The sequence below is a fragment of the Carassius carassius genome, chromosome 22 (genome assembly GCF_963082965.1).
Source record: "Carassius carassius chromosome 22, fCarCar2.1, whole genome shotgun sequence".
In the NCBI taxonomy this organism is placed as follows: Eukaryota; Metazoa; Chordata; class Actinopteri; order Cypriniformes; family Cyprinidae; genus Carassius; species Carassius carassius.
In genome coordinates this window covers 21,118,795-21,130,814 of record NC_081776.1, presented here as the reverse complement: position 1 = coordinate 21,130,814, position 12,020 = coordinate 21,118,795, and the positions used below count along the sequence as shown (strand labels likewise).

Sequence of the window (12,020 nt, the reverse complement as noted above, 5' to 3'; positions counted from 1 at the left end):
TTGACGTTGTCCATAAGCCGGGGACAAGTAACAGTGTCCCCGATGCACTTTCACGTAACCCTGTTCCTTCTGGCAGTGTACCTTTGGGACTTCTCCCTGATTATGCCATTATTGGGGGACTGGACCTGCGTGCTTTACCCCCTGTAATGTTTTCAGATCGGGAGCACATTAGGCAGCTGCAGCTCAACGACCCAGAAATTGGAAAGCTGCTGCGGATGTTGGAGGCACAGGATGAGAATAGCACTGAGGAGTTGTCTCAGTATGAGATCCAGGATGGACTCCTGTACTTTGTGGATGACAAAGTGGCTTGTAATCTCCACCCTATGAAGCGCCTTAAACTGTACGTACCCACGGCTATGAAAAGGAGTTTGATGGAGTATTACCATGATCACCCGATGGCTGGTCACTTGGGCATGACGAAGACTATAGCGCGGCTGAAACTTCGATTTTACTGGCCAAAAATGTCGTCTGACGCTAAGAAGTATGTTGCATCCTGTACTGTCTGCCAGTTCACAAAACCAAGCCAGAGGAAACCTGCTGGGTTCATGGTTCCGATCCGCCCTCAAGTTGCTTAGCGAGGTGTTCGCACGACATGGGGTGCCTAATTACCTGATCTCCGACAGAGGGTCACCATTTGTGAGTGAACTATTCAGGCATGTTCTCACCACACTGGGGTCGGAACACAGACTTACAACTGCGTATCACCCCCAGACGAATGCAACGGAGAGGGTGAATCGGACGTTGAAAACTGCCATCCGTGCTTACGTCGGTAACAAGCACACTGCTTGGGATCGTTACCTGCCCCAAATTTGTTTTGCTTTGAGGACTGCTCCACATGAAAGCACGGGCCAAAGCCCATCCATGTTGCTGTATGGACGAGAATTGAATACCCCTCTTGACCTCATCACTCAGCCGAATAGTGATGGTGGGGATGAACCTGGTATCCCATACCCGGAAAGCTTGGAGTCATCTATCAGAGAAGCACATGATCATGCTAGGTCCGTTTTGGATGAGAACCATGACAAAAGAAAGAAGTACTACGACAAGAGACGTCGGCCTGTGTCTTACTCAGTAAATGAGTGGGTCAGAATTAAGACTCATCCCCGTTCGGATGCACTGGCGAATTTCACGGCTAAGCTAGCACCTCTATATGCTGGCCCTTACCAAATTGCACAAAAACTGTTGGAAGTGAACTACAGACTCATTGATGCGAGTACGGGGGCAGACGCAGGTGTATTTCATGTCGTAAATCTGCTTCCTTTTCGTACCTGGGAACCACTTGAGTCAGAGACTGAGCCCACAGGGTTTTCTGTTGTAGAAACATCAGCTGACGGTTCTTTGATTGATGAAGTGCCGGAAGAAACAGAGGATACTGCTGGTGCTACCGCCGTAAACCTAACGGACCTATGTCTCCCTGTGACATCCAGTGCTCATAATGTGTCAGGAAATGTTGACAGTGTTGATGAGTTGCCTGACCTACAAGTTGACGTTGGGTCTCGAGACGATGACTTGACTGTTAGTGATAATGTTCCTGGTAGACACCATTATGACTTGAGACCTCGACGCGCACCAAGAATCACCTCAGACTGGTCGAGTAATAGGTGGACGAATGTGTACCACACAGACAGACTGGACCTTAAATAGTGTTTAGATTACGTCATTGTGTGTTCATTTGCTTGATTTGTCACTGTGGAAGGTGGAAGGTTTAAAGTTGAGAAAAAAGGAAAATTGAGTATTAGTATTAATACTTAGTCTGTTGACATGCTTGTTACAATGTTGTACACAAATAGGAATAGTGGAAAAAAGGATGTCCTATGTTTTGTTTCTGTTTGATTACATGCTGTTTTAATTTGTTTGAAAAATGCTGCTGCAGACAATGTATTTTGGTCCATCTGTGCTGTCATGTATGTCAGTGTGTACCTTAATACATTCTCCAGTATGGTTCTGTTATTTTGACAACTTTTCATGTATGAGGTTGTTTACAGTGATGCTGTACTCAGTTGTGCACGGCTGAGGGCAGCCTTTACCTTCCTGGGGGGGATCTGTAACGGCCACTTAATGTTATAGTGTTCATGACATGAATGTTGTATGCCTTTAAGATGACACGTTATTGTATGCGCGCTGTTCCAATGAACGCGTGCGCAGTGAGAGGAGAGTATTGCTCGCGGGGAGAGAGATGACCGCTCTACCGACTGCTCCTTTGATTTACTGTGTTTACGTTCTACTCTTATTTGTAGCGGGTTTTCAGAGTGTTTTTCCCCTGTTAATATTCGCTCTATGACATGTATGGGAAGAGTGCATTTAACGGAGAGGAATTATATAAAGACTCGTGAAACTACCATCCGTTTGCGCTGTCTTTTCTATTCATCCTGGGCAGACTTTAAACTCTGACAGCGTTACAGTGTGTGTCTACTATGAGACCTAATAGTTGACTTGACCCTCTAACACTTGCACTCTCTATTTGTTTTCTCACCGCTTGTTTCCATAAAAAAAGAAAAAAAATCCACTTCAGACTTTAAGTAACTGAGCCTATAATATTCAGTGGCAGACGGACAACCCACGAGGCTATATAAAATAATGAAGAAAAATACATTTAGTTACTCTTTTTCTTTCTGTGAGAGTGCACGCGCAGATCTCCGATTCCTCTGATCAAGTTTCAACATAGATCCGACGTTATGATTTCGATCAGATGCGTCGGCTTTGTCGGTTGATGAGTCAACGTGATTTCGACGTTGAATCGATGCTTTATTTTCCACTAAATAACGTTCTGATGTTCCGACCAAATAGTGAACATTGATTCAACATCGAAATTTGATCGACGACCGATTCTGACCTTTACAACCAAAAATCGACGCTTGCTTGCTATCTGGGTTGTAAATAGCATTTTTAAATGGGCCTATTTAGACAGTTAAATAATATATAAGTCATGACTATTTTCACAATCACAATAGAAATTGTGTAATATATTTACACATTTCTCCAATGTGCTTAATAATATATATATATATATATATATATATATATATATATATATATATATATATATATATATAAACCCATTATATATTAACCCATTATACCCATTATATATATTACAAAGTTATATAACAAAACACAAATGCTTAATAATAATAATAATATAAAACAAAAGTGACTTGAATTTTGAATAATTTGAAATGAGACAGAACTTCAGCTTAAGTAATTTTACAATGGATATTAAAATGTGAAATCATGAATATCGGACCAAAAGTATATTATAATAAGTATAATATATTATTAATAGGCTACTACACAGAACAAGAGATTAATCTATATTCTCGCCAAAATGTTGGATAGATTTGGAGTGCTAATACACTCGTGATCGATCTGTTCAGTTTCCGGGAAGTTACCTTTACGTCAATGTCGATGGTTCATGATGGATGAAGAGGTCAGCTCGGCGTAATGCTTGAGTCACTATATCATGAATAATTCAAGGTGTTGTGTCACGGTGACAACGCCTGTCGTTACTGTTTGTCATCATTCTCATGACTATTAATTTGGTGATGCACACCTTCGTTTTATTGTATTTATTCATGAGATTGCGAACAAGCGCTTACCTAATGGATACGATGAGCCCACGTCCCCTGGCATCTCCCGTCGGGTGCGCGCCCGTGACGCGCAGCGTGTAGTAAATAGAGAGACGGGAATCCGTATCATTCTTTCCAAATTATATATTACATTTTTTCACAGGTAACTGTGAAAACAGACTTAGCTTATAATAAACACTGTTAAACATGAAAAGAGTATTTATTTTAAGTTTGTCATGAGTTTGTTGCTTCGTGATTAGCGCGACAGCCTGCCATTAAATGCAATGTTGGTTCAGAGTTATGAATTATCTGACTTCGACTTACATATTTGCTCATTTAACCCCGTGAAATGTCTATAACCCAGAGTAATAGCTAAGTACTAGCAAAGGCTATGTCTTAAACCATTTAATCTTTTTTACCCCCAGAGATGAGATTTGTATGATATTTACAAGATAAAATCATCGATATCAATTATACAAAAAAAAATATATATATTTTAAGTCCTTGCGTTGTAGGTAAAACTGCATTCGCTGGAGTCTGTGCAGGACAGGCTGTTGAATACAATCCTAATAATGTTGCCAGGTCTTATGTTTGATGTATCCCAGAGCCCTGACCCTTTTGGAGATGTCCTGCATTGATGCACTTGAGGGATATGGACACAGACCTCGAAAGGCTTTCCTGTCACCAGATACCTGCAAATTGCATAAGCAACATGGGAGTTTTATGTGGCATTGCCGTCTTGGTGTGGGCAACAGAGTGGTGATCCCCAGATCTTGTGTCTGGAAGATACAGATCAAATTCCCAGACCAAAGAGGCCAATATACAGGATTCCGGGTGCACCACCTTCAATAGTTTTTTTTTTAATTAGCCATTTGTAATTAGTAATACAGCTATTTCTAAACAGCATCTTATGGAAGAAACATTAGTGAACGTGAATTGTATGTTTTGTTCCCTCTTACCTCTACAATTGTGCACTTTACTTCTATTTATTTTAGTTTGGGTTAGACATTAAAATAAAAGACATTTTCAGAAAAGTTCAATATTATACATCATTTATTACAAATATTTACAAGGACCAGATTACAGTACAACAGTCACTGCAGAGGAATGTCTCCTCTTTCAATGTGGGCCTGCACAAGTTCTGCAGTGGATGGTGGCAGTACAGCAGCAAGCAACCCCAGCGCCTTGGGTCATTGGACCTGTTCAGCCATCACTTTCATCCTGCACTCAAACAATTACAAAAATGTGTGTGCACGCGATACCTTAGACATACTTCCAGTCTCTGTTCAGGATCAATTGATTCACGGAAATTTGTGGTCTTTTTTTAATATGTGGCTCCAGCATCGCTAGCAAAACATCAAACTGAGCCACTGACATTCTAAAGGAAGTAATAGTGGATGGACCCAGTATTTCCTCTTTTTTTCTCTCTTTTTAAGACAAGGACAAAAAAATCATCCTCACTACTTGAAGAAAATTTCAGATTCAGTGTGCATTTAAAAATAAAAACAATAGCTAATTTAGTGCATGTGTAATTGAATGACTGTAGATGCAAATCTGAAGTTGATGAACTTCTTCACCTGTCAAGCACGATTGTTGTTAGTGCCTGATGAGCTGCTGAACCTGTAATCACATATTAGAGTGAGTAAAAATCACAATCTCAGAGCAAATGAAAATCAAGTGACTACAATGGTTCAAACCTTGCTGGATCCATGGCTTGTTTTGGCTGCCTTCATCCAGAGGCTCATGTTCACAGCATCCAGTTGCCCATAAATGTTGGTTGTGGACATGGTGTAGGACTCCATGCCACATCATCTGCAGAAATGGACCACCACACATTACATACAGCTAGTAACTTCACCTTTCTGCATGCCCAAAGTAATACTTTTTACAGCGACATTACAAACACTTATAAAATACCTTTAACTGCTCCACGGTTAATGCTTGTTTGAAGCAATACCAAAAGTGGTTCACGATGTCCTTCATCCAGGCCAGAATTGAATTCTGATTTTTTTATGGTGCCAGCCTGATCGCACGATACAAAGGAAACAAAGCCACTGTTAATATATTGGTGTAAAATATTACATTGCCAAGACAGTAAGGCAAGTCAAAATATGCAATCTTCAGTCTTCAGGTTTATTGATTAGTCATAGAATACTGAATAATTTGGGATGATTGCATACCTGTCGTAACTTCTTTCCATGATTTTTGGCAGCATACCTTATGTCGAGAGAGTGGTAAATATCTTTGTTGCGCCCACACTATGGATCTGTAACAAATAACACATCATTTGTAATAACACAATTATCAGAAGAAAAGAAAAAAGCAATTTACATTTAGTAATTTAGCAGATGCTTTTCTCCAAAGCGACTTACAAATTAGGACTAAATTAAGCAAGTTATAGTGAAGAGGCAAAAAACAACGCAAGAGGTGCTCAAAATACAAAGTGCAAGGAATTCCTCAGAATAGTATAAGTCAGACAAGGGAGGATTAAGGGAAAAGGAAAGTTTGGAATGCTACACCGGACATACTGTCTCGGTAGTTGCACTTCTGTAGTGGCAGCATCAAGTACATGGCGAGCTGATGGAGGTTGTTGTTGTAGGTGATGTTGGCACTTTTCCTCACCAGATCTTCCTCACAGAGAACTCGTTCTTGTTCAGGAATGTATTGTGATTCCAGTTCAGGAGGATTGGGTGTGGCTACATCAAGCATAGCTTCATCTAAGCTTATTTCAGCAAGATTGTTTGTGTTGACACGTCCAGTTCTGTGTATAGAAGCAGAGTATATGGACATTGATTGCCTACTCGACACAAACCAGAAGGTAAAAATGAAGCAACATTAAAAGAAGTGTATAGTTGTGAGCATGAACACAGCATTAGTTGAACCCAAAATGAAACTACTATGTGAAATGTACCGTAGCTGAAGAAAAGGAACAAAATCCTCATCCGAGCCGTCATCATCCTGCAGTCCTTGTGAGAAGGATCAACCCAACAATCATCCATTTCAATGCTGTACAAGATGTCACAGATGAACATCAGAATAGAGGGACATGTCAGTGGAAGGCAAATAATCAGTACAGCACAATACTTACATACACATACACATATATATGTGTGTGTGTGTGTGTGTATATGTATGGAGTAGAAATATATGGAAAGCAATCTCACCTGGATTCCAAAACATCACCCTCTTGGTCATCTCTGGGACCAATGGCTGGACACCAGGTACAGGGAAATCTTTATCCCTAATTGAAAAGATCAATGATTAGTTTACAATGTGCTATGTCTTCCTGGATTATTAGGATTGAGCAGAAAAACATACAGATCACAGTCTGACTCCTCGGTTATACTGGACACCGGTGGCTTCTTTTTTGACCCTTGCTGGTGTAGACTTAACTACCTGATCCTGGTAACTAGAATAACAGGGCAAGATCATTATGTTCTCAGCAACAGAAGTAGTACTGAACAAGATTAATCAGGGTGAAACTGGGTATGAATTCCTGGGTTCAATAACTCGGAAGGGTATAAAACACATTTCAGTCGGGAAGTTCACTGTTAGTCAGCTAAAGTTTGTATAAGCACAGTAACTTACACACGCCATAAGAAATCGGAACCAGACAAATGACTAAAGTTACGTGATAAATACACCTCACAACACCTGAGTTCAGCTGGCGAACTAGCTCGTGTGGCAAGCTAGGCAATAAAACATTACACAAAAACACGTAAGAGAAACGAGTGTTTGTTAGCAAGTCTGCTAACAGCTCTGATAACCGAACGCTAGTTAGACATATGTGGAAATTACTGGACTGGTCTAATTATCAACAATGGATGAATGAACAGCAAAAACGACATAGAACAAGCAAGCGCAACGACATAGAACGCAAAAAAAGTTGACAAATAAGAAATGTACTTACTAGTCCATCAACAAGATCGCTGGGTCAGCATCCCTGTTGCATCCAGTGCTGCTTTTTAGCTCGCGCCAACGAGTGAACGCCTGACCGAGTGGGACTCTTGTCCGGTTCCTCGCGCGGGTAGATTCTCTTTTTCATTCTCATTCTCATTCTCATTCTCATTCTCATTCTCTTTTCCTTTTCTTGACTCTTCCGACTGCGTTTTCTTCGCTTTTTCTATCGTCGAGTTTCACGTCTGAAATGCGCGCAAGCAAGTCGTGATTCTCGCGAGATTTGTCGGGGGCGCTCCTCTCAAACTTCATTGCTGTTTTTTCCAGCCCATAGCCTATGGGGTGTGGTTTATGCATTTGATTTGCAAACTAAGCAATCATCGTGTCGATCGTCGCGTACCTTGCCGTGACCAAAGACGTGTGATAAGAAGCGCGACACTTTCGTCGCCCCCCTTGTCGCGTGAGAAGCTACGTGACGTCATGCGCCTTGTCGTTTTTAATATCTTTTTTTAGGTGTGTGTGTGTGTGTGTGTGTGTGTGTGTGTGTGTGATTTTGTCAAATGTCTTAAGTGCTGTAGGTAAGTGTTTTTTTGTTTGTTTTTTTTGTTAGCAAAAAGAAAGAAAAACCTGCATGTTATAACAATTTAGCTCCTCCAAATCCCCAAATATTTCATAATCTTCAGAATGCTGACGAAAATATGATTACACTGCAGTATATCTAATCAATGATCTTACAATGTTATTTAGAAGTGCAGATGTAAAACAACAACCAGGAACAACCAATTCACAGCTTTCTTGTAAGCATCACATATAACTAATGGCACCAAGATAAGGACAGTATAAAGCAAAAAGACAACATTTGTATAAGTTTAAGTGTTTTGTCCACCAGAAAACATAAATTGAAATGAGTAAAGACTTCAATCAAGTACTGTTTTAATAATTTAGTAGTTTAGAAATTATAATATTCTATAATATTCATATATACACACATTGCAATTTTTTTTAAATGATTTCTCCAAAGTTGGCCTCATTTTACAGATATTTTATGTTCTCATTCATAAAACACAAACACATCAAATAGTTAACTCTATTGTCACAGTGTGAACTCAAATAACACAATTATCCATAAGCAAGCATTCAGTAGCATCTCAGGAAATTATGAACAGGTGCACAGGTGACTGCTTTAAAAATGCATCCTAGCACTGGAGAGAGAGCTGAAAGAATCATACAGTGTAGTACAGTAAAGTAACAGTACTTTATTACAGTTACAGTGTTCTGAATTGATCTAACTAGTGTTCACTGGGCAGGGTGGTTGACTGTACTGTAAATTATAATGAGTAAACCTTATTTTAAAAAAGCATGCAAACCGATTGCCTTGAAAAAAAAACAAGTAAAGTGAAATAAGAATAGTAATTTGTACTAACAAAGGTTTATTTATAAGTGTTGTAAACTTACACCCAAGTTCTTGTAACTCAGAATCACTATTTTCAACAACTAAATTAAGTACTATACTATGTACGTATTTCAAACAACTCATTTAAATTTAGCTAAATCAAGTAACATTTCCAGCAACTTGGAACTTCTAAGTTGTATTTACTTGAACAGAAATCTAGTTTTGACCAATTGCCTTAAAAAAAGTTACCGTTACTCTAGTAACTTAAATACTTCAAAAATCTATTACAAATTCATAACAACAATGTTCTATTCTTCACACACATAATTAAATCAAATGTAGTGACAGTTCAAAGTTAAAGATGATATATTTTTTTCAATGTAGTTTTAACTTGTATTACAAACACTTTGAAACAAAGCAAAAACAATCTGCTTTTGGTTATGTTAATCAATGGAGGTAGCGGTACAATGATTTTAAATACGGCAATGAATTGGCCACACAAGTTGCCAATGTTTTTTTTTTCTGTCCCAAGTCAATCATCATATTGTAGGTGTTCTTCACAGTATCAGGGTAACCCACATGTAGCAGTGATGCAAACGTAGCACATGGTGGTCGGGAAGCAAATGTTGGAGGTAGACCCTGGAGACAGTTCTTTGCAGTACTACCCTGAACAATGATGGCAGAAGACAAGGGGTCAAGATTTGGAGAAGTACTTCATCGTCAGTGATAGTCAGCAAGCCAACAGATACTAGTGCCCAGACTGCATAAACATCAGACACCTGTATAAAACCAAATAAACACAATATTAGCAGGAAATGTGGATGATCAGTTTTCAGTGTTTTCTGTCTTGCCTACACTGCCATAACATTGGGTTAGTTCACCCAAACTTGAAAGTCATGTCATCATTTACTCACCCATGACTTTTAGTTATTTTCAGAACACAAATAAAGACATTTTCAGTGAAATCCCAGAAATGTCTGTCCTTTAACTGAATGTCTATTTACCCAAAATTTTAGACAGTTGATCATATAGCAATCACGTCTCTTTCAAAGACTTGAGCCAAACCATTCTTAATTCTCAATGCTTAACCATTCCATATATGATATGGTTTAATTTTTGACTGTTGGGCTGTTAACAGAGCTCTTTTGAATGCAACATAAACGTGTCAGTCGTTGCCTTAGTAATGCAATAGTTAAGATATCGAACCTGATGTAAATAGCACCCACGTTATGAAAGATTAAATATTACTTTTAATTTTAATATTACCTAGTTTACTTAACTCAAATAGCATGTTGCCCAGCTACAGAGAAACTGGAGGCTAGGCAAAAACAAACGACGAACCCTGAGCAGTGACTATCATCTAGGCTTTCTACAGCACGATCAGTGTGTTCAGATAAGAGTTCTGGATCAAGAACAGTTCATCAGACCATGCCTAACAGAGTTCAAGTGGAAATATAACTGAAAATGTTCCTTACAATTCATTGAACAGTTTGGCCCAAAAAGTTGATTAATCGGCTCCATTCATATGGATTGATTTGATGGTTTCTTGGGTGTCAGAGATTTGGGTTAAATATCTTCATTCGTGTCATGAAGATGCACAGTTTTTTATGGAATAGAATGACAGGAGGGAGATTAAATGGCACATTTTTAATTTTTGATTGAACTAGGTATGTAATCAACATTAATCTTTATAAAGGTATCTCAGTAATATACCAGTAAATACACAGGTATTTTTTCTAAAATGATGTGCTTCTTTAAGGTGTTACTAACTATGAGAACTTACCAAGCGGGTTAGTTGTAGAAGTATCCGGGGTGATCATGAATTAAAACAGGTAGGCCTCAGATGGGTGTGTAGTTCTGTCAAATCTGCATTTTTAATTAGTTAAAAAAGAACAACTAAGTTTAAGAAATGTAAAAATTACAATAGAAACATGTTTTTCAAAGTGTCACTAAAGAAGTCATTGAAGTCAATAAACGCTGTTTATTTTAAATATTATTAATAAATATAATAAAAAAAATTAAACATGTGAAGTGAAGTGAAGTGTACTCTTAGATATGTGAAAAGAAACACATTTACAAATACGGTTACAGGTATTCTGTAACTGCAATAAATTATTAGAAATTACAAATAAAGCATAGCACATGATTGAGTCAAAAACTGCTCTACTGCTGTTGAAATACCTCACCTTTATTATACTGAGGCCGGTGATCACAAGACCGCTGCTCAGAGAAGACAGCTGACACAAGCTTTTTTTCCTAAATATGAAAAATAGTACTCAGTGTTTTTAACACAGCAAAGAAATAATTACTGCAAAACAACGAGCTCATTCAGTTTAAACCGTATATGTCTGATCACGTAATGACTATGATTGTGTTAAAATGATGAAAATAAAATTGTAAACTGAAAAATGCCTTTAACCTAAAAAGTGGCCAATGCCTCACAGTTTTATAAAATTATAGAGGAAATTTTGCAAAAGATTACTGTTAACAATTAATATTATAAGTGGCACATAAAGATCATATTGACGACTTCTTGCATGTTCTTGAATTGTTCCTCGGAATTTACATGCTTTCATTTTTAACTAGTAAAACATTTTTCAATTTGAGAAAATTAAATTTAAAAAAAAGTCTTTAAAAGTTTTTACCTTTAACCAAATGTGCCACAAGTTGTGTATTTCTATAGTTTTTGTTCTAATATAATAGCAGAATAGCAAAGATCGTTGCTCCCTGTTAGCAAACACTGGTGCTGACAAGGAGCTAATGTTAGTCAGTTCAAATTAGCAGTTAACTTACCTTATTATTATTGTTTAGATGTAATCAATCATTCTTTGTCCAGAGGTGAAATGTAAACAGTCTTTCTACTTCTTAGTTTCAGCAAATTCGACGCAGCTTCAAAACTTTGCTTGCTGCCATGCTCACCCATATAGATATTAAGGATGGCTGAAGCGAAACAGTCGTTCCGAAGCTTTGCGAGATCCCGAAGCGCAGATGTGTCGAAACACTGATCCGAAGCGTGATTCGAAACACCCATGTCACGTGACTATGACCAAACGAAGCCTGGAAGTGTTTCACTAATTGTTTCATCAGGTGTGGTCCGCCGAATCAGCGTTTGATTGGAACGGTCGGGAACAGACCACACAATCGCACATCTGTATAAAAGTGAA

At 38.4% G+C, this 12,020-nt stretch overlaps 1 long non-coding RNA gene across 3 annotated transcripts; it reads right to left on the bottom strand.

Moving 5' to 3' along the window:
- Nucleotides 1-8,583: 8,583 nt before the first annotated feature.
- On the bottom strand, nucleotides 8,584-11,766 carry LOC132098449 (uncharacterized). 3 transcript variants are annotated; one of them, XR_009422923.1, is made up of 4 exons: nucleotides 11,650-11,766; nucleotides 11,038-11,112; nucleotides 10,640-10,722; nucleotides 8,584-9,635 (listed from the first exon to the last, which is right to left on the bottom strand). It is a non-coding gene; the product is annotated as an uncharacterized LOC132098449 (long non-coding RNA). The 3 variants fall into 3 exon arrangements; XR_009422922.1 differs by having other exon boundaries at nucleotides 8,585-9,635; nucleotides 11,043-11,103; nucleotides 11,646-11,760; XR_009422921.1 differs by having other exon boundaries at nucleotides 8,586-9,635; nucleotides 11,043-11,112.
- Between the last annotated feature and the right edge of the window lie 254 nt (nucleotides 11,767-12,020).